The following is a 27867-nucleotide window of genomic DNA, read 5'->3' as shown; positions in this document are numbered from 1 at the left end:
ATGAACAGAAAGAGGAAAGATTAAACAGATCTTATACTGAGTACGGGAATCAGAGTAAGAGAATGAAGAATGTTAGCTCCTTCCTGTCATAACATGCAATTCATTACATGGATTGATGATGATAAGACGAAGCAGAGGGCCCGGAGCCCCAGAGGCGGAGCTCGGAGACAGGCTGCTCAGGGCGGTGCTAGGTCACGTGCTGGGCCACAGAGATGGCTGAGAGTGTGCTTAGGGGGACACGGCGGGCTCCGCACCCCACAGAAAGAGAGGCTAGCTTTGATGAACTTAGACACCACTTCACAATCATCAGAGAGAGGCCACAGCGCACCTGCGTTTCTGAAGGCACGAGGCCTGTAGGGAGGTTGGACAGGGGGCCTGACGACTGTGCGATGCCCCAGCGGCCTCCCGCGGGGCCATGCCTTTCTCACTGGCCTCTTCACACAATGTGGACATTTAGGGATCTCACGGTAACTTCCTGGGGATGGTCACTAAGCTCTGGCTGACACGAGGGAGTGCAGGGCTGTGGGACTGGGGAGCAAGTTGCCTACTCTGTCCGAACCTTAACGGCCCCTCATAAGACTTGGGTTGATAACGACGGGCACAGACCTGTGGGCAGACCCCGACTGCTTCGTTCACCACTGCAGCATCCCCTCAGCCTGCTCGGGACGCAGAGGAAGCTCCCTGTGGCACTGGGTGGGTGAGTCAGCGGCCAGCGCGCAGCAGGGGCGTCGTGACACTGTGCATGGCAGAGAGAGAACGTGCACGCTGCGAATGTGCCCCTTCGCCCAGGCGGGCACTGTCCAGAACCGGCCTCCCCAGGCGCAGAGGGTGTCAGGTACCAGCTGCGCCCGGTGCACTCCCGTGGCTGCTCCCTCATGGGAAAAGAGGCTCCCATAAGGCATCCAACGGGTCCCTTTACCGGAGCAAATTAGCCTCTAATTAGGGAATAAGTAATACAGACTGAACACATAAGAACGATTTCTCCAAAACGGAACCCCAAAAGCTGAGTGTTTAGTTTGTGGGTAGACCTGGGTTCTTGGAAACACTTTTTCAAAAGTGATTTGTATTAGACTAAGCTACCTTTCCCTGAAGAGTTGGAAACCATATTCTAATCATCAGCTGTTCTAGTTCACGTTTCAGAATCCCCAACATAAACCTCTTATAAATTTTTATAAAGAAAACTAGTTCTTTTGGACCATAGTACATCCTTGAGGTGAGCAGATTCAATCCTGTTAAGTACCACATAAAATACACCATTTTATTTACACCTGAGGGACGGGTTTGAAGACTCTCATTTGCTAAAGCAATTTACAGACAGAATTACACTTGGAAGAATTCTCAGCGCTTAACAGCAACTTCCTCCTTCCAATTTCTATCCCAGCTTCAAATCTGTTAGGAAAAAAAGAAGAAGATAAGAAAAACAGAAAGGGGAGGTTCTGGCTTAAAGGGTTAACGCTTCAAAAACTGGTCATGTCAACCACATTTCAAAAAGAAAACTGATACTGATAACCGCAAACTGATAACTAGTTGCGAAGTTCTGCCCCACAGCCTCAACTGACGATTTCTAAGAAACTGGGCTTCAAAATTCTTTTGAATGACGTGCCCACCTTCCAATGGGCGACATTGCTTTAGGTTTACAAATGTTCTTAACTTCACTAAGTTCTTTCATTTTCACTCACCACGGCACCGTGCGCTTTAAATGGGGGGGAGGGGCACGCACAGGCTCTTGCACTTGTGACCTGTGTGACCTGAGGCAAATCACAATCTGTTTGTGCCTCAGTTTCTTCATCTAAGTGGGAATGACAGCAGCGCTTACCTCATGGAAGGCTGTGAGGATTAAATGAAATATTCCATGCCTGGCCCAAAATAGTTGCTCAAAAAAAGCCAATCATCAGTATTTTACGTAACCAGCAGTTACATAAATCCCTTTGCTAACCCAGCATAGCTCCTTGGGAACACGAGCAGCAGACCAGGACAGGCTGCAATGAACAGGCCGGTCTTTAGGAGGAGAGGGCATCGTCCCTGACTCCACCCACCCCGTGCCAACGCAGCAGAGATTCTGACAGGCACAGCTTCCCCCCACCCCCGGAGCCACAGCCCCTTCCTGGACGCCCAGCTCACACCTCCTTCCCTGTCCCGGCTCCAGCCGTGGAAGCCCAGGTCCCTTCCTTCCCTGCACACACGCGGTCAGTGGCACCACCGACCTTGGGGTTCAGGCCAAATGCACATCTGTCCTCTGTGTTGCTCTCAAGACCCTGCAAAACCTAGTCTCACCTCTCCCCAAGCCCTCCCAGAAGCACACACGCACACGCGCACACACGCACATGTCCGTGCACAGGCACACGCCCCCCCTCACTGCTTCCCCTCCAGGCTTTGCCTCCCAGCTCCGAATCATTCCTGGGTGTTGGTGTAGAGCTCACCTCTCTGGCTCCATACTTTCTCCATCAAACACTCAAGCTGTGCCAGCTGTCTGCTGTCGTGTGTGCAACCGCAAACTCTAAAGGCAGAGGCCAGTGTGCGCTAAGCACCTCATGCGTGGCAGTGGCTTAGCAAGCCCTGTTGAACAAAAATCTGTCACACGGTAAATGGCCACGCTCGTTTTGCTCTCTCGAAATTTAAATTCCAGCAAACCAATACTTTCTATAAAAAAGGGATAATTCAGTTAGATGAATAACAGATTAGCTTCTGTCATGGGAAGCAAAGGCCGACAACTGGTCAACAGAATCTTTCCTTGCTCCCCAGGCTGCACTGCAGGGACTTACTGAACCTCCCATTCAGAAACGGTATGAATTTAGTTAATTTTAGCAAAATACAAAAAAGATTACAGGTGAGCAAAAAGAATTCACTTCACAGTCTGTCGAAAAGAAATTAGCATTCAGTTGCTGGGAATAGGGTTAGCCAACCCAACCTGCGCGGGAGGAAGTCAGGGCATCTTGCCCCGAGGTTCACTTGCGCGCTCCCCAGGCCCGCGGGTTCACAGGACGGAGGCGCGTCTCTCCAAGGGAGGAGCAGACAGCATCCCAACATCACAGAGAAGGCACCTCGCGCACACTGCCTGGTGCTGGATCTCAGGCAAAGTTTACGTGGCCGGAGGTCCAACCTACGGCAGGGCAGCAAAAATGATGCCCCAGGGAAGCCAGGCAGAAAAGGAAGGAGAAAAAATTAGAAGTGGTGCTTGGGGACGTAGGCAGTTTCACAAGAAAGTGCAGCCAGTCACTGGCTCAGCCAGCTCTCTCTGGCCTGGTGGTGCAGGCCTGCGGAACTGCCCCGGGGGAGGGGGAGACCTCATCATCATCTCTCCAGCACCGTCCGCCTGCCCCTTCAGTCACCCCGGCCGGTACTAAGTACACCTGCACTTCAGCTGCTCCAGAGGCTCAGGCAGCCTACCTAGGGTGCCAGAGGCAGGCCCTACCCAACAGCCTCACCTCGACCTCTAGCTGGAACCTGGAGTCCCTGGGAATGTGGCCTGGGCTGCAGCTGCCCAGGAGGCTCCCCCCACATGACTTCTCCTTGGGGGAGCCCGGAGCCCCCACAGGGTGACTGCTGAGGCAGTCACTCCACTGAGTTCCACAGCACTTCACTGAGAAGGCAGCGAGGACCTGGCAGGCAGGTGGGCCGGGAAAATCTGGGGAAGAATATAAATTGGATCGATACAGATGCACACTGTGTGCTTGATGTGGCGTGGTTCATGAACCTCCGATTTTTATAGGACCCAAAAGTTAACGAAGAGAGGATTGGTCCAATAAATCTTGAAATATTCAAAATTACATGGACTCAGGTTAAGAAGAATGTTTAATTTATGATATAATGTATGCAGCTCTGTAAAGGGAATGTGAGTGTGTGTGTGTGTGTGTGTGTGTGTGTGTGCGCGCGCGCGTAAGCCCAGAAATATTGGGAAGATGACTAAGATACAAAACAGTACCGGCCATTTCATCTGAATGGTAATATTTTAAGTAACTTTTTAGTGTTTTTCTTAATATTTTCTTACATTTAAAAAGTATGATGATTACATAATATTTTATAATGAGAAATATTGCAAAGTTATTTACAGATTTTAAACACCACAGAGAGAGCTGTTTCAGTGAAGACCCACGGCACTCATAAATACAGAGAGAACTTCTGTTTTGTGAGTGCCAGGCTCCGGCAGGTCCACTATGACTCTAGCCTCGAAAGGTTCGGTACATGTACCGAGGGTGATACTGACATATGGGGATTCATTTAATGAAGACTGAACTCTGAGCCCACTATTCATGGACTTCTACGGATGGGTCTCTGCACTGTCTTTATGGCCATTATTGTGACGGTGTTTCCTTCTGACTGGACGGCTCACCTTCGCGCTACGCCTGTCCCCTCTTCTACATTTCCGCTCATGCCAACCCTTCCCCTGCACACCTAGCATCTGCAACACCTCCACCTGGGAACCCCGAGCTCACCCAGCTCCTATGCCACCTCTTCTGGTTACCTGCTCAGATCAATGAACCCATTTTGCAATTTACTGTGATTTTTAAAATTCTTCGACATCTCGGTAGAATTCATAATATTAAATATTGGCAATAATCCCAAAGAAAAAAATTAATTTGCTTACATAAAGCATGAATAACTAGATTTGCAGTTCCAAATGTACAAATTTATCATTTCACCTGACAGGAACAGACCCTGCGTGAAATGATACTCAGTTGCAAAATGCGTCAGTGATGTAATAAAAATGTATCCTAAAGCAGGAAGTTGAATAAATGAATGACACGGTGGCTATGAAGATTCTTTCAGTTTTAGGCTGGCTCTAACTCTGTACTGTTATTAATTGCACAATGCAGAGAGCACAGTGCACAGATTTCTAGAAATGACACTAAATAAACATTTGCTTAGTGAATAAGTGGACCCAAACGTCCCCAATGTCAGCGTGTACCTGAATCACAGCGCTTTCTGAATCCTGTGACAGAGGCTCCTGCAGACAGAAGAGTTTTCTTTCTAAAGGATATGATGATTAATTAATTTCCTAAAATGCTTTGAGGATAAAAATTGCTTTATAAGAACTAGTTAAGAATATCATACTTTGTGCATCCCATTAATTCACACCTCTGAAGTTGAATGGAATTTGTTTCTAGTGCTGTAAGGAATAGTTCTTGGAGTTAATACTGCATTTCTTGATTATGTAAGATCATTTTGCAGCTTAAAATGTAGGTTTTGTGCATCATATAGACAGTTGAGTTTAACTGCAGCCAGGGAATTAGCATCAACTACTACCTGTTTGGGGTTCATTCAAGACTGCAGACAAAGCCCATTAGCATCTGAAATAGTGGTCTCCAATTTTTCTGCCACCAGGGATGGGGGCTCCTATGAGAATCTAATGCCTGAGGATCTGAGGCGCAGCTGAGGCGGTGATGCCAGCTGGGGAGCGGCTGCAGACACAGATGACGCTTTGCTCACTTGCCTGCTGCTCACTTCCCGCTGTGCAGCCCGGTTCCTAACAGGCCACGGACCCCGGCCCGGGGGTTGGAGACCCCTGATCTAAAGACATAAAGTGTGGCAGAGCTCATGTTCTTACTCCACTGCATATCGGCTAGGAGCCCGTTGGGAAGATCAGTACAACTGTCTGTGCCACAGTTTTCTGACCTGTCAAGTAACAGGACGTGTCGCATAGAACTAAACCACACAACCCAGCAATGCAGGTGAGGCCTAGCGCTCTGTCACCGCAGGGTAACTACGGAGTTGAACAGCCACGACGACACCATGCGAAACCCAAATACTCGATTTCTGTCTCCCGCTGGCCTCTTCACATTGACTCAGCAGAAGCATTATTTTCCTCTGCAAGTACAGAAAAGCTCCCGGCAAGCCGCATGCTTCTGCTGCTATTCTTCGGTCACTTATGTCACAGCACGGTCTCAATGTGGTGATCAGCATGGCCACTTCTGGAGTAATGAATTAGAGGCAAACCCTCCTTCCCAGCCAGAGCGTAGTTGTGGCCGAACTGCCTGCTTGGGCTCGCGGGCCCTGCCCTCCGGCCAGGAAACCGGGCTCCCCAGGCTCTGGCCTGGGTCCTGGGTGGGAAAGGGTCTCCCAGCATAGGGAGCTGGTGTCGCAGGCCTGGAGTGAGGCCTCCCTCCCCTTTGCCTGGGTTTGAACTCTGCCCCACATACTGGACGTGGCCCCCAGTGTGGACAGTTGCGTGAGTCATGGAACGTGCCCCGTACACATAGGCTCAGCTCCTCTGGGTGTGAACTCTGTCCCTCTTCACGTGAAACCTGCCTTCTTGACGTGGACGGAGGCCCTGAGGCCACGGAGGCCCTGAGGCCACCGAGGCCCTGCCAGCTGCCTCTGCATATGGAACTTGCACATGCCCAGACCTTGGACAGCGGGCATGGACCCTGGACTTGCTGGTGTGAAGCACGGTCGGCGGGCAGTGAATGCTGGCCTCAGGCACGGAACCTCACACTCAAGGGGCAGAACCTGGCCCTCACGCAGAATCTGACCCAGCAAAGGAGGAGCCCCGAACTGTGTGTGGAACGTGAGCCAAGGAGAATTAAATCTTAGCGACCAGGTGTGGAATCTGGCCTTTCAGACGTTGATTTGAGACTTTTAGGTGTGAATTCTGCCTTCCAAGAAAGCACAGAACCTGGCTTTTCACACAGGACCCGGCGCTCTGGGCAGGAGTGGGAGCTGGCTGCCTACCTACAAACCCGGCCGCAGGCGCAGGACGCGGCCTCCCCGCTCACGGGACTGCGCCCTCCGGGCGGCACGCGTCTCTCCAGGCACAGACCAGCCCACAGTGTGTGTCCTGCTGCTCCGGCACTGAACCGGGCCCTCCGGGTGTGGCTCCGGCACCTGTAAGTGTGGGACGAGTAGTGACCGTCCCACGAGGAACCTCATCACTGTGCCGTGGAACTCACTTACTCTCCGACACGGAACTCCGCCCCACGGGCCCGAAAGGGGACGCGCCACGTGTGGGGCCCCTGGAAGGCCCTTCACGTGGGGACCCGCGCTCCACACGTGCAGATGCGGCCCCCCGGTCACGGGGCTGGGCGCTGCGAACACCGACCTCCCACGTGTGGGCTCCGAATCGCGCGGACCGCGCCGTGGCGAGTGTGGCGTCCCGCACCGGGCGTCTGGCGCTGGAGTCGCGGACAGTGTCCCTCTGAGACGCGTCCCCAGGCGCCGAGGCAAGGAACTTCGCCTTCCCCGCACACGGGCTCCACATCCCGCATGAAAACGGGCCCGGCAGCGTGGGATGCGGCTTCTCACGCGAAGACTCTCGGACTCCAGGCAGAACACCGAGGCGCGCCGGCTGGGAACTCGGGGCGTCCCGTGCGCAGTGCCTGTCCCACGCGCGCAATCTGGCTCCGCAGGTGTGTCACTGGTACTTGAGTCATTCGCGCCGACTCTCCAAACCCGGGAAGACGTGTCCTCGCGGGGGTCCTGGAAATCCACGTGCGGAATGCGGCGGCGGAGCGGGGCGAGCGGCACCTCCCGGGCGACTCAGTCTCCAAACTGAGCACGGCCACTTGGTACCCAAGGCACGGACGTCTGAACTCCTGCCACGGGTCGCGGCTCCCCACGCGCGGATTCTGCTCCTGGGAGCAACCTGGACTTCCGCGTGCGCGACCTCGGCTTCCGGGGCCGGGCCGCGTGTGGCCCCGCAAGGACGGAACCTTGACCTCCAAGCCCGGAGCCTGGACAGACGAGCGCGGGGCCGGCGCTCCGGGCATGCGTTACGGGGATGAACGGCCGCGCGTTCGCCAGCCGCCATTCCGGACGCGAACAAAGGCACCTCGGTCACCGGCGCTGGCTCTCCAACGAGAGCGGGGAAGCTGCTCTCTGGGGCAGAAGCCCTACGCCCCAAAGGGACTGTGTTTGGAGACAGGGCCTTGAAGTGGGTAACTCGGGCTCAATGAGGTCTTCACAGCGGGGCCGCAGTCTGGTGTCCCTCACGTCCTTGTAAGAAGAAGAAACACCAGAGCTCACCCGCCACTGTTTGCGCGCGGACGGAAGCTCACGTGGGACACAGTGGGAGGGGCCGCCTGCGAGCCCGGAAGAGCCCTCGCCGGAAACGGAACTCGCTGGCACCTTGACCTTGGACTTCTAGCCTCCAGAACTGTGAGAAAGTAACTTTTTGTTGTTTAAGCCACCCAATCTATGATATTTTGTCATGGCAGCCTAAGCAGACCAATGCACCATAAGAAATTTATATCTCCACACTATAAACACGGAACCCGATACTTACTTGTGTGATTTGAATCTCTGAGCATGAAAACTGGCCCCGGACCTGGCATTCCAACGTGTAATCTCAAATTCGAGGGTGGAGCATGGACCCACAAGCAGGGACTCCAGCATGAGACACAGCACAGCCTTCTGTCAGGCTATGAGACATAGGACCTGGCGTTGAAGTCATGGAGCTTGGATCCTGGCATTACAAGCAAGGAGCCTGGCACTCCATGTCCAGAATCTCATTCTTCAATCACGGAACACGGTCTGATAAGCACGGCAGCTGGCAATCCAGACACGGTACCTGCATTTCAGTTACAGAAGCTGTGTCGTGTAAATATGGCCTCTAGGTAGTGACGCCCAAGGCGTTTATTTCTTCGTGCTGGCTGAGAACTCTTACCTCAGAAGCCCACTAGTGCTAGCGCCACAATTAAACTTCTACAAATCCAATTAGTTAAAAAGAGCCCCAGAACAGAATTCCAGCCATTGACCGCCCGCCTGCTTCGCTTAGCTTGCGAAACCACACCCGGCGTCTTCTGGTCCTTGATACAGCAGAGCCTGGCAGGCAGTACAAGATGCCCAGCTGCCGCCCTTGGAGCTTCCGACCCGGAGACAGCGCTTAGACACGTGCGCCCCGCCCCAGCCTCCTCTCCCCCGGAGTTCCCTGGCTCTGCCATCCCCCGATGGCAAGCAGCCCGCTCACGCTGTGGGGGCTTCCCGTCTCAGGCAACCCTGCACGGACCCGCACAGGAAGCCAACTGTGTGCCGCTGCCTCTCATGGTCCCGAATCCTGTAAACTAACGCCCTCCATGTTGTCACTAACACATGGAGCTGGTCTCCAGGCCTGGGACCTGGCACTCCATGTACGGAATCTCGATCTGCAAGCAGGGACCTGGCCCTCCAACTATGGGGTCTGTCGCTCCACACGTGAAATGTCATTCAGCAAGAATGGCACCTGGTGTCTTTGACCTGGACGTGGGACTCCACATACGTGTGGACTGTCCACCTTCAAGCCTGGAGCGCGGTTATACATGCGGGTCCCGGTGCTCAGCACTTTCGGGATTGATTTCGGTCTTCCAGATGTGAACCCCGCCTTTCCGGGCGTAGCGCCGGTCCCTCCACGCAGACCCAGCCCCAGAGGCGAGACGCCCCGCCCTCCGCGCACGCACCGGCCCGGGCGCCGCTCACATTAGTGGTTGTCGTCTCCAGGTGGTTAAGATTCGAGTGGTGTTCCTTTTATTTTCTTATGTTTGTGTTCTGTTTTTCTGCAGTCATTCTGTAATTTCGAAGAAAGGAGAAAGTTTCACAGGGAAAAGAATGCTTCCTTTCGTCAGGAGAAGGACAGAACTATAAAAGCACACACTGGCTTCTCACGGGCCCTTTAAGGCGGAGCCCGCGGCTGCCGCGTGCAGGTTCCCATCGCTGTCGTTCTTCTGCCATCTTCTGGCCTAAATACAATCCAGCTGCTGAGAAATGTCTCGCATCAGTGGGTGGTATCTTAATGTTCTTTGGAAACTTTATTCATCCTGTTTATGAGTCAAATATCTATTTGCATGTCAAGTCTAAAAATTTAAGTCAGCAAACTAAAAGCTTATGATCCGATAAAGCGAACTTAATGCAGCAGAAAGAGAACATTGGAAAAGCTTGTCAAAAATTCACTTTGCAGATAGACTGAAATAATATATTCTTATATAAATCTATATATCCTAAAATACAGCATTAATGTTATCCTAAATATTCAGATACACTACAGAAAAATCATAGGATTTGGAATTTGAAAAATCCTGGGTTTGAATACCACCTCTACCACTAACGTCTTATGCAATGTTTACAAACTCAGCTTCTCATTTACCCTACTTCATCCCTGTTAAATGAAAACATCTGCCCTTCACCGACTCTAACCCACTCCCTCATTTTTGAACTTCTAAATTCCTATAAATTAGTACATATTGCTTGCTGTCTGCACACTCAAGAAAATAAGAGATTTTAATTCAGAAAAAGATAAACCAATATCTTTCCAGGATAGGAAAAAAAATAGCTGTTCGTAGTTGTTTGATATTCTAGAGTTCATACTCTAGAATTTTAAAAAATACTAGAGATATAGTTGTCGAGATATAAGGGATGAGAGTGAGTAAACGAACACCCTCTTATCTAGCGTATGTGAGGGATTTTCGCACACACAGAGAAAATAAAACCGAGTGAAAAAGGTGATTGAAAGAGGCGACATGGTGACCTAAGAAGACAAGACATTGAAGTTTAGACTTGTTAATCAGAATAAAAGATCACTCTCACTTCCTAATGATGGCCTTCAAAACCAGAGCCTTCACAGAAGCTGGCAGCTCTGTGTCCAGCCCAGAGAGAGCAGCTCAGATCTGCTCAGTAGTTCGTATTTCCGGCTCTTTCCGGAGCCTGCTCTATCCTACGGCCTGCGCTGCGTTTGGCGCCCTGGCTCCCCGGGTGGGGGCGCAGCTGTCCTTCCACATTTTTTTCGGAGTGCGTGTAATGACTCATGAATATCTGTCCACCAGTCCAAACGCGATCGCCACTGGTCAGCAGCAGGAGAACGGACACCCATGCTTCGGGTCACCATTAGAATCTTAGAACCCGGGACAGAGAGAGAACATGGTAGATGCTCAGCAAAAACTTTCGAATCGATGACCGAATAAATGTGAAGAAAAAGGGAAAAGGAGGTAAAAAAGGAGACGGGACAAGCAAGAGCTTCCGCCTTCGGCTCGTAGTGCGTCTTCCTGGTGCCCACGGCAGCGGACGTCTTGTTTCACTTTGCGTTCATCGCTGAAATAGGGGAATTTTTCTTTTAAAAAACAAGTAATTTTTCTAGGAGAAAAAACTAAAAGTATAAAAATTACAAAAATATAATAATTGCCACCTTCCAGATTTAGTCCCCATAACATCTCGGCACGCTGGCTCCCAGGATGTTCTGTGTATACGCTTTGAAAAATAAGTACTGTATCAGCACACTATTCTTTCTCAAATATCTTAGAAATCCACAATCATTAAAGTAATGTGTGCTTCTCAGCTAAACGTAAGAAAGCGGCTGCCTGAGATCTGTGCTGTCCCTCGGTGAGTTACGGGCCTGCGCCCAGAGCCGTGGCATGTTCCAACACACGCAGTCATAGTGGCGACACCCAGTTATCAAGAAAAGTTTAGCTAGGATCTGTATTCTCTTTTACGATGGAAAAATGTGTGACTAATTATTGTAGGACGCCTTTCCACACTCCTCTGTGAATTACTCATAACTACGGCTGCTTTGTATTTCCCCCTCGTCCTGACTGTACAGGCAGATTCCGAATAACAGCATGTTATGAGCAGGTGTTTTTAGACGATATTAGCAGATAATATCACTTTTTGCCTAAATGAGAAATGACTCCCTTCAGTATAGAAGGGAGGGACAATGTATTTGCTCTATGATTTGGGGTAGGAAAGGGAAGCTTCCGATATGTCATTTGGAGAAGCATCACCCCTCAAAACCTAAACACACTCCGCTCCCATGGGCTAGCTCATTTCTGCTTCAGCACGTCTCAGGGGAATCAAAGCGCCTCCGAGGACAGTGGCTGTGTGGGAGCTGGCCTCATCTCGGTCCTCTTCTGAGGTATGAGTTCTCCTCTGGTTTAAGTCTCTTCTGATGAGCTCCTTCCTTCCCACCTTTCCTGTTCATGTTCATAATTATTTCATCATAAAGACAACGCCTGAGGGCTTGGCTGGGGGAGGGCGCGTCCCTCCTCTGCGCACACGGAGCCCCTCGCTGCTTTACGTGACAGCCTCCTGCTAGTGACATATTTCCCGAACGTGCAGTGCCATGCCACACCTGATGCCGAGGGTGGGAATAGCTTCGCATTTATCTTTGGGCATGTATTTCATGGGCACTGCATAATTTTTGGGGAAAGGAACGAGGTGACCCTCCCACTATCTCGGCCATCTGTATGCTTCTTAAAGCATTAGAGAAGTAATCGGGAACATCCAGAACGTTCTTTAATCTGTGGAATATTTCTCAACAGACACAGAATGCACAGTTACAGCGGACGAACGCTCTGGAAAGTCGCCCTGGACTCTGACCACCGGTCCGTGGCCTTCCTCTCCACCTTCTCGTTCTACCATGAGCCAGCCCTTTGGTCCTGAAGAACCGCGCACTGTGCCTTTTACCCCACTGTTCTCTCTGTGCTGTGTCTGCTGAGGCTCAGCGGCTCACGACCGACACTCTATAGTGATGCCTCCTATTTCCAGCGTTCAGATCTCCTGCCTGAGCCCTAGGCCCGTTTATCTTACTGCCTTCTAGATGGTTCCCTGTGCATGTACCACACGCGTCACGAGTGAAACACTCAGAAATTTACGGAGCAAGCCCTCCCACCGTCTCCGGGGGGCCAGCGGAATCGGCCCTCCCTGACTGTATCCAGGAGACGTTCGAAGCGCTTTCGTCTCCCTCACTTCTCATGTCCATCAACTGTCAAGTCGTATGGATTCGAGTCCTAAATATCTTTAAATCTATCATTTTCTTTACACGCATGCGACTATTTTAATGCAGAAGCACACGATTCCTTTCCTGGACTTTGGCAATGTCTTCTTCCTAGCTTCAGGGCTGACACGGATTCATCTTGCACCCTGCTTCGAGAGGAGTCTTTTTCCAGGACAACCTGATTTGTCACCTCCTGGCTTTAAGCCACTGACTGGCTCCTCGCTCCAGATGCCGTCATCTTTTCTTAGCTTTTCCCTGTTTCGTTCTGATCTGCACCCCTTCCTCAAACTCTACTGGTTTATAGTTCTCCTCCACGCCGACGCATCACTATCCTGCCTCCTTCGATCCTCCCCCAGCCACTTGAGAATGTGACTCCTACGCCACGGTGCTGCCTGTCCTCTTTCTGTGGAAGAAAATCCCCCCTCGTGTGTGGTGCCAGATCCCACGCTGTGCGCGACTCATCCGTTTCCCACACGTGCCGCCTGGCACTGCGCCTCTACTCAACCAATAACTGAAAATTGTCCTTGTGATTGTTCACTCAGTCCATTTCGGCAACTGACTTTCCGCGCCATGTTTAACGTGCCTCGCCATTCTCGGTCAGCAATAAATCAGTGCCATTCCCCTCGACGCGTTCGTCAAAGGAGCTCGTGGGTGAGGACCACGGCGGAATCTTTTCTCAGATGTAAGTGCCGGGACAGCTGTGCATTTCCTGAACCACTGGCCTGTTTGTGAATGTTCAATCGTTTGTAGTCCTGTGACTCGAAACTGATTGTATTTCCCTCTTTGCTTCGGTACTAAAAGAAATTCAGAGTCAAACGTGTACCATTCTTAAAGAACGGTACAGAAACCTTAGAAAAGGTTTTGTATACTAATCTCAGCGCATTTCATTTTCTGCCATTTATTCTTTTACGAGATGTTCTCACCATTTTATCTTTTCTATGCTTACACAACTTTGTAAGAGATAGTGACTTTTAAAACGCATGAAATTCATGAATGGTATTGAATTATTTCTCCTCAATTGAAACGCCCTACTTTTTTGACATTCAAACCTCTTTATCCCAATTGCGGTAGAAAAAGTGTTGTATGTGAACAACACAATGAATCCCCCCCTTCTCTGAGTTACCCGTGGTGTGTATTTACTTTAAACCTCGGTCCGGAACCAGCTTCAGGATATTCTTATTTTGCCTCCGCTAAGAAGAACGTACACTCTACGCCAGAATAAGTTTCCTGAGATGAAGTTGCTATTTCTACGTAAGCATCACTTACGAACTCTCGTTTCTCGGTGCCTGTGACTGCGATGCGCCGGCACCCTCGCCGGGCCAGCCGCTGTGGGATGCCAGGGGACTCGCCCTGGGATGGCATCACTTAGAAAGAAAAGCCACGACCTTCGTGCCAGTTACGCTGCATAGTCACGTCATAGTGATTAGGTCGTCCCCATATTTGACATGAGTTTTTCTAAATGTATTATATTTCACACTTTAAAGTTTTTCAGAACTAGTATTACTGAAAGCCTAGGAAGGCATCAAAATAATTATAGGTATAACCATAGGGCGGTATATAAATAAAGGCTGGACAAAATATTGTTTTTAAAAATGTGAGTGCATTGGAGAGCTACAAAGACAGAGATGAATTCCTGGACCAAAAACCAGAAGAAGAAAATCCAGAAAGACAAGCCTGAAATTTGGGCCATTTTCAACTCCAGGGACATTAGTTAATTCTACCAGAGGTAGTTCAGAGCTGAGAAGCTATACTGGGCTTTCAAAGGACTTGTGAGTTTAGGAGGATAAAAATTGGGAGTGCGGGGCCTGCCAAGGAGGGGAGGGCCCCGGCAAAGCCCCCAGGCTCAGGTGGGGTCCCCAAGGACAGCACCTGAGGAGAAGGGTAACCAGGAAGAGCCCCCACGGGACCGCACACAGCACAGCTTGACTCACCTCGACCCCTGACCCACTTTTGTCTAAAGATACCTGTCAGAAACTAATGTAGATCTTACTTGGGAAGAAGATAACTCTCTTAGGCATCAAATAACCTCTACAGTTTTTCAAACACAACAACTGGCACTGAATTTAAAGATCGGGCACACAGAGACAAAACTGGGTGACAGAAACCGAGGAAAACAACAGATAATGTAACAGAGGCGCAGGTCATCCAGACACAAACATAGACTGCTTAAAGTACAAATAATAACGACACATTTCGGAGTTTAGATCATATGTAAAGGTAAAATATCTGACATTAATATAATAGTACAAAGTACAGGAAGGGTATAAATCCAAATATTATTTAGAAGGTTCTTATATTACAGAAAAATACTATATAACTGGCACAAATACTAAAAAAAGAGCTATAGATAAAAATTCAAAGGAGAAAAATGGAATACAAAAAATATATTTGTCAAAAAGAAAATAAGAAAGGAATAATAGTATTTCAAAACAGGACAAATAGAAAACAATAAGCAATATGATTTTCTTAAAACTCAATCATATTAGTAATCATACTAAAGGTAAATGAACTAGATACTCCAATTAAAAATAGAGATAAATTAGGGTGGGGAAAAAAGGCACCCAGGAAATACTTTATGAATGACAGGATTCTGGTTTCGCATGAAGTAAACATACTGGGGAGGGCAACGTTTCAAGAATTAACAAGTTGCCATTATTCTAATATTTATGAGAGACTAGCAGGGTAGAGATGTAGTGCATTTCATAGCTATAGGTTTAGTTTTCAGTCTTTTAAAACATGTGAACTCTCAATGAGAATGGTGTTCATGTTTTTCAAGTATAATTTGAAATCGTTTAGCATATACAAAGGGATTTACCTAAATTATACCACATGCAAACAACTAAATATGATGCAGCAAATATATTACAGAAGTATATTTGACTAAGAGAGATGATCATTTATTTTAGAGTGATATATAGTTATAATATTCATATTATATGTGTATAAATATGGATTTTAACATGTTTCAATGATCCTACACCAAATATAATCAGCGGTTATCTCTGATTCGTAGACTTATGGATAGTGGGTTTTTTTTTTTATCTGTATTTTCTAATCCTTCTACAACGAACGCAGTACTTATATAATTAAAAAATAATCAAAGTTTAAAAAAACAACAGTGTGCTTGGATTGGGTTATGCTACAGGATTCAAGATGAGATACACTTTTTGCTTCCAGAATGCATACACAAAACATGATTAAAATTTAACCTTTAAAGACAAGGTAAAAACACAAACTAATCTGAGTTAAATATCTGGTAACTCAAATGCAATGCTCGTTAGCATTATAACGGTAGGACTTGAATTTCGAATGAAATTTTGTTTAATGAATACAACTTTTCTTCTCCACATATTTTTTGATGTAAAAATGGGCTACCTAACACTTAAATCTTTATAGGAAAATAGAAACCACATTTCTGTCCAGGGTTCAGGAATGCTACCTGATTTCATAAAGTGATTGGAACTGACATTTTCTGTGTGCACTGGGAGCTCACTGCCCTTATTTAACTCTTATGACAACTTTATGAGGTGGATGTTTTCCTTCCCATTTTACAGAAGAGGAGAATAAAGCTCAGAGAGGTTGCTCGACCTGCGGAAGGTCACACAGACAGTGAATGGTAAACCCTCAAGCGGCAAGCAGACCTCCGTCTCCTTGGTTCCCAGCCGACTCCTGATTTTCTCCCTGGAGCACTGTGACAGCTGGACTTCACATTCCTGAACGAGAGATCTAACCTTAAATATAAAGTAGCCCATTGCATCACTAGTTAACTATAAATTAGATACCAGCATATTGTATCCTACGAAGTGCTCTCATTTTTATAGACCCACCATTAATTTGAATATAATTTCACTGGAATTATGTAACCTTGGGTCACAGCTTTTCTTACTATATCCAAATGTATTGTATTATCTCCCACCGTACAAAGAGTTTCTCTTTGCTCTACTCAAAGGCTTTCTAACAAAGATGTAACATTACAAATTAAGAACACAAGAATGGCAGCAGAACGAAGGTTTTATTTCTATGCTTCTGGCAAAATTATTTTTAACATAAAACCTCGGGCAAAAAACCATGACATTAGCAAATAACTTTTTTTCTCCTGAGATACATGCATTTCCTCTGAAACAACTAAAGTGTTTGGTTTGGTTATAACATAAATCAGGAAAAATATATCCTGATTGATATTCAGAAAGTAAAATGACCTAGGTAGGACTTGTTACTTGTTATCTACATACAACTCAAACACCTCGCCTAAATTGAACGGGGGCCTCTGGTCGGTGGGAGATGACAAGGCCCAGTAAGAACACGAGGGATCGCGAGTGTGGCTCTGGGTCTGACCTCAGCCAGGCGGGCAGGGCTGTGTCCCAGATGCAGCGGAGCCGCGGGCAGGACCCGCCCATGCCCGGGTTTCTCGCTGTGTGACGGTGACCACCCCGCTGTGCTGCGAGGTACACGTGAAGGCACGGAGCCCGCAAACCTGCGGTCTCAGGAGCTAGAAACTCCCCCGCTCACCCTTGGTCTCAAAGTTACCCTGCTCTGATCCTCACGGGAATGGCATTCTTTCCGAAGAAGCCATGGAGAACGCTGTCGCCCTGATTCCAAAAAAATTAATGATCAGAACTCCCAAGAAACTCGTATTTCAATGTTCTGGACTTCAGGTAAAGGTATCATATTTAAATTGATTTCTTGTTCAGCGAAGAAAAAAACTTTCTTGGAACATACATTATTTTTTTTTCTCCCAAGAAAAGTAACAGACACAGCAAGGCACTCCCTGCTCCAGTGTCCTTTCCTCAAGGGACTCACGGCCTCTCCCCCGGCGGGTGCTGAGAGCTGATGTTCTTTCTGACAATCCACATCTAGAATGACTGTGCACATTTCAGTGACCCAGGGTGGCATAATGACTTCCTGTTGGCACTTGCATCTTGACTTCTGTATTTTCCACGCGCTCAGAGCCTGTAGTGTGGTTGCCACTACGTGTCCTGTCTTCTCACAGGTTGGTGCTTCTAGGTGCTCAAACGCTGCAGCAAGTCCGCACTTGACCCGCATCAAGGCATCTGCACCTCTTATTGTGTTTGATGACCTAGGGTTTATCATTAAACGTTCCGGACAGTTTCCCAGGGTGATGCCCTTCATGGTTTTGATGGCTTCTTGAGCGAGCAAGGTCATTTCAAGGTTCTCTGGATGAGGTGTGTGTAACAACCTCTCTTTAGCCGACACTGGATTTCTGAGTGTCGTGTTGGTGAAACAGAGTTCCGATTTCTCTTCTGTTAAATCGAGGCTCAGCTAAGTGCGGCTACAGGCCAAAGATGGCCGGTGCCCCGTCTCTGTAGCTAGCGCTTCGTTGGACACAGCCGCGATCATCACGGCCCCCTGCATGACCGGCGGTAGCACAGGGAAGGCGCGGCTCGCACGGCGAAGCTGTCTGTCATCTGGTGCTTCGCACACGTTCCTGCTGGTTCCTCGGCCCTGAGTGCCACCCCCTTCCCAAGAGCGGGCAGCCCCCCGATACCGAGAACGTTCCCGAGTGGCCGTGAACCTCGCGCGACCACCAGCGAGCGTTCTGCTGACAGCATCTGCTTCCCCACACGGGGCCCGCGGCCTCCCACGCCGTCCCAGCAGCGCCGCCGACAGCGTCCCGTGGCCGGCCAAACACGCCCTGAGCGCCACATGTCCCTCCGTGCGAGTCCAGGGAGCACGGGCGCTCACGCTGGCCCGGCCCGCAGCGCCAGGGGGCGACCCAGCACCGGGACACCCGCGCTGCCGGCCCGAAGGGGTGAGGGGGCGCGACAGGAACGCACACTTCGCTGCCTTCCTCCCTGTCGCTGAGAACGCTCCAGCCCCAGCACGGGTGCTCCAACGCCACCGTGTCCGTCGGCTCCCCTCAGGTCACACGGCGGCAGCGAGCAGCTCGACAAAGGCTTCCTTCTCACTTGGGACACCAAGCCGCTCGGACGATCTCGGAGTCTGCTCCGAGCCATGGTCAGCGAGAGGGAAGAGGTGGCAGCACTCTGTGGCGCCTCTGAAAACCTCTGCTCACACGCCCCGCGCGTGGCTGCCACTCACGGTCCACGGGCCGCAGCGGCCACAAGCCCACGCGTGCTCCAGAGGGCGCGCGGCCAGTGCCGTGGCCACGCTGGGCGCGGCCGGCACAGGGAGGACACGGCGGCGGGAACGATGCCGTTGACGGCGTATTCTTCCCGTGTTTCAAAACGGAATGTCTTCTTAACTTCTTACACTGCCCTCTTGTCAAGACCAGGAACTTAATTTGGGCTCGAACACCTTCAAATCATGAATGCCGTCAGGACATAGGCTGTATTTTTGGTCCCCTGGGGTGTTAAAGAGCCACAGAGCTCTGTCTCGTCTGGTAGCCAAACGGATCGGAAAACCACAACCTCAAAAGTCTCTGTCTTGACGTCGGGTCCTACATGTCCCTATTTAAAATTGCAGTCCTAAGTAGAACATTGCGTTCTGCTTTCATCAATTTCAAAGATTTTTCCGTACCGGATAAATGGTACGAGTCATGATGTACGAGTCATACCCACATCCACCCGCCCACTTCTGAGGGAGAAGGTAAGTGAAATGGAACTTTTCGTATGATTGATGACTTTTAAGCTACTGGCTCTTGCTCAGGTCATTCGGGGAGCTTTGTTTTGGAATGGATATAGAGCCAATTTATTAGATGCAGTTGAAAACGCAATCTCACCGCTACAGATATGGGGCACATCAATTTATACAGCTACTTTTTTCTCTCTTCCCTTTTTGCTCTTATTTATGCAAAAAAATATTAAACAACTTCCATGTGCCTGTCACTGGGTGACCCCTTCCACTCTGAGCTCTGAGGCTGGCTAGGCCTTCTGGCGCAGGCTGGGGACTGGGTGGCTGGGGAGGGACTGCCCCTGCTTCCTGGCTGCATGCCGGTGCGGGCTGCACAGCAGCACAGGGAGGAAGCACCTGAGGGTGGCACCCTGTGGTGAGGCCTCCTGGCCCTCCAACGTGAGCCTGTGACTGCAGACCGCATCAGCTGGGACGGAGGCGAGGTGCACTGCAAGGTCGTTGTGATGTGCTTTAGAAGAATTCATTCGGAGGGTTTTACGATGTTCTTAAATCTATGTACTTTTTAAATTGGTAACGTATGTGGCACAAAAATCTAAAGCCACAGAGACGTCTACCGTGTAGACTGTTCCACCCTGTTCTCCAGGTCCCAGAGCCCCTCCCAGACAGACCCGCAGCTATCGCCTCTCGTGCGCCTGTCCAGAGAGGTCCGTGCACGCACACCGTGCCTTCTCCCGGGACCCCCTCTCCTTCCTCCCTTCTCTTCAGACATGGTCCCCAGGCCGTACCCCGAAACATCGTGGGGAGTACTCCGTTCCACCACATGTGGAGCCTGCTTGTCCATCCTGACAGCCAAGCAGACGTGCAGTAAGTGTGGACACCAGGGACCAAACTGCTGGTTCGAACCCCGATTCCGTCACTCCTTAGCCCTGAAACTGGGCTGCTATAACTCTCTGGTCTCCAGCTCCCTCACACAGGTGCTATAATGACCCGGTGATTTAACGCGTGAACAAAGCACTCAGAGTCACTCTTGGTACCCAGTACGTGCTCAAAAGCTCCTTCGTTGTCATTACTTATGATTACATATTCCCGTCGTAGAAGCACCGTACTATTTAATCAGTTCTCCCTTTACAGCTATTTTGGTTCTTTCTAATCTTTAAATATTATACAGAGTGTTTGGCGAAGATCTGTATTTCCAAGGCCCTTCAGATACCTCAGGACACCTGAACTACATGGGCAGACGGGGATAGGCAGCAAGAAACGAAACAGTAACTGTACATCGGTGTAGCACTTCGCCTGACCATGCTGACTTGCACTGTCTCATCTGAGCTTAGAACAGCACGGCGAGTTCGCCTTAAGTTCTGCGGTCTCAGGGTGGGAAGTGCTGGGATGCTTCAACTCCCTCCTTGCGTTTGGAAAAGTAACTTAGTTTGGGCGACTTTGGTATTTATAGATTATATGTGTGATAAACTGAGCTTCCTCAGACTGCACAGAAGGATGGTTGTGGGCTTGGCTTGGTGCTGTTGCGTTCCGTGCTTGTCTAGCTGACAGTGGTGTGCACGCACATTTGGAACTTTTACTTAAAGGAGGAGAAAGAAGTGGCAGGAATTGTGCTGGCAAAGCTGAAAGAGTTTTTCTGGGAGAGAGTAAAACTAGGTATGTGCAGCTTCCGTGACGAGTGGAATCCTGGAGAAAGACAGAGGCATTAAAAGGGGGTTTTCGGAAGTTGTGCTCTGTGCTGGGTGACTGAACTCCCTGTGGCACCCTCGACAACTTGGCATTTAACTTTTCAATATAAATTTTATTTAGTGTCAAGAACACTCACGTCCTTAATAACAAATAGAGTACCTTATGGTTTTCAAACCAATTCCTTAAACAGTCATTCAATATTTACATAGCTCAGATAAGCCACCTTAATTTAAGGACATATTATCAAGCAAACAGCTTAGTATTCAAGATTTTCTTAGTTTTTATTTATTTTTCTAAACAATACATATCCATTATCAAAATTTCAGAAGTTAGAGAACTAACTGTACACAGTTAAAAAGTCTCCTAAGGGTGACTGGTAACCTACGCGAGGAATTTAGTGTTAGGTCACCTAGGTCTTTTCTACGCATCTGTCGTGAACCTCATCAGTCACTGCTGCCTCCATACTCAAGTGACGGCTACAATTATTGCCCAACACTGCACAGTTTTAACCTTTGTCATTTTACATTTTTTGTGAATAATTTATTTTCTGGAATCGAAGTTATCCAGTAGAATTTAGATTTGGAAAGCAGCTATTAATAGGATAGGGTTCCTAAATATTTCTAAAAATTATTTTACATTTATATTATTGTGAGGCATGTAATTCTTAGGTATTTCTCAGAGAAAGTTTCAAATCTCTATCTGGTATTCCCCTGAAAACCCAATATTTCTGAAACTCCTCCCGTTACATGTTTTATGAGGATATAAATCTACTTTACTATTAAGCTTAGCAAAATGAGAAAAATTATCTGCCCTGAGTACTTCAAACGTTGAATGCAATTTTGAAGTTAAAAATAAAGGATTTTAGACATTCTGTATTACTATTCCCTAGGTGACATAATCAAGAGTTAACAGTATTCACACTTAAAATTTCTTAGGCCTCATACTTATTGGGAAAAAAATACTGACTTCTGACATAATGAAAGGGAGAACAGTAAGATAAAAAAGAGAAGCTTAGAAGTCAGGAAAGAAACGAATCATGTGGTCGTCTCTCGCACCCAAGACGCCTGCCCACTGAGGAGAACGCCTCCCCCGGAAAGAGGCCCTCAAACGCCTCCTCCCCCACGCGTCCACCGTCACTTATCCAGGTGGCGGTGAGCGAAGCTTCCTGTCCCCACTTCCCGACGCTGGGATCTCTCTGCATCCTGATTAGTGTGAAGGGCTGTGGCCAAATAATAAAAACATCCAACGATGACACCATCGTCCTCTGGGTTTAGATGACCCCTATTGCTTTCGGCACTCATCTAAATAACCCCCCGGACGACAGGTTACTCAGTGTCTTTCCATCCTCATGAGACACTTTCGATTCAATCAAAGGGATGTTTAACTCTATTTTTCTCTATTTTCTTCATTATGTTTTTTTCATGTTATCCTTTATATACAGAATCATTTCCCCTCTTAATCTTTTAAGTCAGTCTTTCTATTCCTATTCAAAACTCAAAATTGCACAAAATATACCTGCAATTCTTTGGGAAGTCTTCCGTGAATACTTAACTAAGGGAAAGGTGAAGATAAACTGTATACTTCTCAAGCTTGACTCTTGCAAGACATGCCTCAGCCAAGGATTCGACACCTGGGAAATGTCTCATTCACTCCTTCCTCGTTCATTCACTTATTGATGAAATATTTATTGACTGTACTATATCTGAAAAACTAGGGACAAAAATTTATAGCCACATGATTAAAATCACAGGCTTGGGTCAGAATCCTAACTCTGCTGTGCACTAATTACGTGACTGACTCTGGCAAGTTAACCTTAAAATGGGCATAAGAATGCCAGAGTCATCAGGGTTAAACGCAATAATCGCTGTAAAGTGCTCTGGCCCGTGTCAGCTACTTTTAATGACCTACAGATAACATCACATTGTCAGCATGAACTGGACATATTGTTCTAATCTCTGTGCTCGAGATGAACTTTTTCTCAGAGTAAGGTCAACCAGCTGGGCCCTGCTTCTCTGAGTCCCAGAAGTAACTAAACCACTGGGAAAGGTGCCCATGCTTCCGCTGTAACAGAAGCAAGTCCTTCTAGAAGCAGGCCCTGTTCTGACAAGGAGAACCCCATGCCCAGGGGCTGGGGTCGGGATGGGTAAAGGAGCACTGTGATACTCGAGAGGTCCACCACAGTCACCAGAAACCCCTTTCGCAGCCCACAGTGTGAACTGGACTCGGCAGACGCTTTCTCTGGCAGCGCTACACCAACATGCTGGCCGGTGTCTCATGTGATTAACTAACATCTAGATGTGCACTTTGCTGTCATGATCCCAGGAGCAAGCAGCTGTGGCCGAGGCTCCATTCGGGGTGGCTGAGCTGAGCCAAGATACTCACTGCCTGACAACAAAGGCATGTCAGGAGCAGCCACCAGCAGTACTGGAGCTTGGCGTGAAGGAATGTTCTGGCTACTCGGTGCCAGATGAAAGAAAATCTGATAGTTTACTGAGTTCTTTAGTCTTGCCCAACACATTTATTCCTTTGCGGCTGACACAGGGGGCTTGTTGTGCTCAAAATCCCCAAATGGTCCAGAAGGCCTGGACCTCTGTGCAGTGGCCACGTGCCCGGGCTGCTGCACTATCTCCTAACAGGCACCCGGCTTCTTCCCCGGCACCCACTTTCTCCGGAGCGGTTCTTTAGAAAGGCGGACCTATCTGTGCCATTCAGCTGCTTAAAACTTTCTAATGGCTGTCACCACGCCTCCAGTAAAATCCAAGTTCCTTATCCCCACGTGCCCAGACCTGACCTGCCAATCTGTCCAGGCGCACCCCTGGGGCCCTCTCCCCGACATGGGCTGGGCGCACTGTCCTCGCCGACCCTGAGTGCACGGACTTTAGGCTTGCTGTTCTCTGTGCCTGCAATGCCCGGGAAGATTTTCCCCATTAAACTTTCCTCATGTAACTGAAAACTAACTGGCACAAATAAACAGAATTAGAGCAAGTATATATATATGCTTAATCAGCCACCTTTCTGGTAGACAGAAGCACACACACAGAGCTTCTGTCTCACCTACTAATCTAGGAACCTATTAATATGCCCATGGTCGTCACGTTCTTTTAGGTTAGAAAGTATGCCATTCATTTCTTTGAAACACCAGAACCTATACCCCAGAGGCCCAGCCCATAGTTAAAGACTTCAGCAGCTCAAATTCCGTCCGCTTCTCTGGAGCTTATAATATTATTTAAGGCTCGAACAACCTGATCCTGGCTTTTAAACTAAAGGCTAAGCTGCTACAACAAAGAGTCCCAATACACAGTGGCTTTAAGAGACAAGTGTTTCTCTCCCCGATAGTCCAGGGTAGCCTAGTGGGCCATGTCTGCTGTACCAGGGCATTTGGCAACTCAGGTTCCCGCCATGCTGGCGCTTGGCTGATTCCTGCAACTCCTTCCTCCTCTGCATAGTCACCCTGGCTCAGAGCCCCAGCTACGGTCCAGTGCTCGGATGGAAGACACAGGGAAGCAACTTCCTCTTAGGCAAGTGAGCGCTCTGACCCCTTTCCACAGTGGTGCGAAACCCCGAGGCCACCCCTGGCGGCAAGAGGGCTAGCCGGGCACCCATGTCCAATCACGACGGAACGGCAGATTGTGGGGAGCCACTGGCAGTCTGCCACACTCATGTGGTCAGTGCCTCGTCACCTGATGAGCAGATGATTGATGGGCGCATAAGATAACACTCTTGTCTCCCACCGAGCACTGATCTAACTGAAACACGAAGGAAAGAACAGCAGGGACCACATGTCATCTTTATTACTCACAGAGGCTTGGCTGGAGGACATGGCTTATGTCTGTTAGCCACGAGACCTTTCTAATCATGAAAGTCGGCACGAGGCAGACGTGACCAGGCTCAGGCAGCACTGGACCATGGGAAGGCCTCCTGGGCAGTGGGGACGAGTGTGCCCTTGGAGGAGAACAAATGCTCCCCGCAGGCAGACTGTCTCCAAAAGAAGGATGGCCAGACTTCAGCACAGATCACACTTACTCCACCCAGCCTTACTCCCGCGCCCCACACACTCCCACGCTCGATGGCGGGGGACATGGCAACTCAGGGGAGATGAGCTCCAAGCGTCAGGGAGAAGCCCCTCCGCCTTGGTGCCATTGTTCTTAAACTGCCTCTGTCCCTTCGCACACTGGAAGCAGGGACGCGGGAGCGGGCAGAGGAGAGGAGGGGCCGCCGCTTTCTTTCCGGCTCGGCGCGAGGCCTGTGGCACACAGTCCCCGCGGGCCGCACGCCAGTCCCCGCGGGCCGCGCGCCTCGGCCCTGCTCACCGGGTGGGTGCCAGGGGCTTGCTGCAAACGGTGCGCACGTGCTTAGACTCTTCCACTAGGCCCCGCCGCTCAGAAGATGGTGCATTTAATTTCCACTGACTTGGGGGCCCCCCAAAAGCCTCTTTTTATCAAAGAGCTATGTAACAGAAAAGGAGAAGACAGCACTGTGCTGCTCTCCTTAGGAAACGCGTTCAAACACGTGAACCGCCCGAACTGCCCCCGGGGCCGGAGCTCCGCGCCCACCTCCTCCTCGCCTGCTCGGGGAGGGCGGTTGACGGCTGCTCAGAGCGGAGGACCCACTGAGCTGCTTTTTCAAGGGTCAAAGTTTTCTCAAGGGCTACGGTTCACCACAGGCCGGCCTCTTGCTTCCAGTGAGCCCAATGGCAGGACAGGGTAAGTGGGATCCGGGCCGCAGAGGCCTGTCCCGTCCGAGTTTGGAGCACGAGAACAAGTTCGGGTCGCCGGGCACGGGCACGCCGACAGGGTGCTCGTGCTGGGCTCCCTCTCCATGCTCCTGGCCCCTGGACGCTCAGCGCTGCCCGGACAGGGAGTGCCGAGGGCACAGTGTCCCTGCGGCCGCTTCCGCCTGCGGCCGGGCAAGCCTGACGAGCTCAAGAGAAGGGGCCTTTCCTGCCTGGCCCGGTTCACCAGAGCTTCGGACAGTGGCCTGAAGCCAAATTCCCAACTCGTAAAATTTCTTTACTGTTGCTGTTTGGTTATTTTTGCCCTTGAATTTCGCTTTACGAGACTATACCTCTCAGAAGTTTTGGGGACAAGATGATTCGTTGAGGCAAGTCCAGGGATATCCTTAGTACTCTTTGCAAAACACCATTAAATAGTACCCGGATCTCACTCAAATTTCTAAACAATGCAAGCATGAAAAATGGATTTAAAGTAAGAATGCTATTTTTGTTTGCAGGACATATTTTACTACAGAGCAATAAGGCATTTACTACACACCAGCTCATGGAGTTAACGAAGTCTTGACCATGAAGCCAGACTGCCCACACTGAACGCAGAACACCCACGCTGACTTCCCATGAAGGCTCACGAGCCACTCTGTCCGTGCTCCTTGCCGGGCTTGGCATTAGAGAACTATTAAACGCTGAGATGCAAATGACTCGATACTGGTAATAAAGCTCTCTACTGGGAGTCACATTGCAGCCATGGGAGTACTAATGAATGGAAGTACTAATCACGGTGATACAGCACGCCAGAGATTCCAAAAGCAAACACCAAAGATTTCCCACTGCACATGTCCGGACGTAGATATTATTGGTTTCCAGCGGGAGTGTCATGTAAACCTGACTTTTGCGTACTGAGTCTCAAAGATCTGCACCAGGTGGTTTCCCGTGCTGCTCCTGGGACCCTGCGAGGTGGGTGGGAAGCCGCAGCCACCCCCTCACTTGAGTGACACACCCAGTGGGCTGCTCTTATTACTCACCCCGGCGTTTGCATGTAGAGTTGAAGATGCATATTCGAAATGCTTACTTTACAGGAATTTGAAAATGAAGCAAAAATATTAGTTTCCTAATATAGACAAAACCTGAAGCTGGAGCAATGTGAACAGTGAGTCTGTGAGTCCCAATGAAGGTGAGGGGGAAGGTGCTGTGTTTGTTCAAAAAGGGCCTGGAGTACAACCCACACAAGGGACACACACCTGGAGCAGCTGGCTCGAGTGACCAAGGAGACTGTGCCACTGGGCCCCACGGGACACCTACTACATAAGGCCACTCTGCTAAGACCGGGAGACACAGCGCCCGACCTCATACACAGAAACACACAGAGAGGCGGCCAAAATGGAGAGACAAAGGAACCTGCCCCTGATGAAAGAAGAGAACAAAGCTCCAGAAAAAGAACTAAACGCAATGGAGACGAGCAAGCGACCAGATGCAGAGTTCAAAACACGGGCTCTCGAGATGCGCAATGAACTGAAGGGCAGAGTGGATGAACTCAGCGAGAACTTCGGCAAAGGGATAGGAAACATAAAAATGGAGATAGAAAACATAAAAAATCCAGTCAGAAATGAAGTATACAATAACTGAAATGAAAAACACATCAGAGGGAATCGACAGTAGATTAGATCAAGCAGAGGATCGAATCAGTGATGTGGAAGATAAGGTGGCAGAAAACACGCAATCAGAACAGCGAAAAGAAAAAAGAATCCAATAAAATGAGGACAGTTTAAGGGAGCTCTGGGACAACATCAGGCAGACCAACGTTCTCATCATGGGGTACCAGAAGGAGAGAGAGAGAGCAAGGAATTGAAAACCTTTTTGAAGAAATTATGACAGAAAACTTCCCTGACCTGATAAAGGAAATAGACATACAAGCCCAGGAAGTGCAGAGTCCCAAACAAGATAAACCCAAGGAGGCCCATGCCAGGACGCATCCTAATTAAAATGCCAAAGGTTAAAGACAAAGAGAGAATCTTAAAAGCACCAAGAGAAAGGCAGTTAGTTATTTACAAGGGAGCTCCCATAAGACTGTCAGCTGACTTCTCAACAAAGACTTTGCAGGCCAGAAGGGATTGGCACAAAATAGGCAAAGTGATGAAAAGCCAGGACCTACAACCAAGAAGACTCTATCCAGCAAGGCTATCACTTAGAATCGAAGGACAGAAAAAGAGCTTCCCAGGCAAGAAAAAGC

At 49.3% G+C, this 27867-nt stretch overlaps 1 long non-coding RNA gene across 2 annotated transcripts in view; it reads right to left on the bottom strand.

Annotated features, from left to right (window-relative positions):
* Positions 1-6888: 6888 nt before the first annotated feature.
* The window catches only part of LOC120614253 (uncharacterized), a 29156-nt gene continuing 8177 nt past the window's right edge, over positions 6889-27867 (bottom strand). The window contains exon 5 of one of the 2 annotated variants that reach the window (XR_005655913.1): positions 6889-10992. This is a non-coding gene — a long non-coding RNA (uncharacterized LOC120614253). Of the gene's footprint in view, positions 10993-20942; positions 22128-27867 lie in introns of those variants that run through there. The other variant, XR_005655912.1, reaches the window with a different exon arrangement.

The sequence above is a fragment of the Pteropus medius genome, unplaced genomic scaffold, assembly GCF_902729225.1.
Source record: "Pteropus medius unplaced genomic scaffold, Ma_sr-lr_union100, whole genome shotgun sequence".
NCBI classification, from domain to species: Eukaryota; Metazoa; Chordata; class Mammalia; order Chiroptera; family Pteropodidae; genus Pteropus; species Pteropus medius.
Note: the sequence above shows the minus strand (reverse complement) of the source record. Positions and strands in the feature narration are given on the sequence as shown.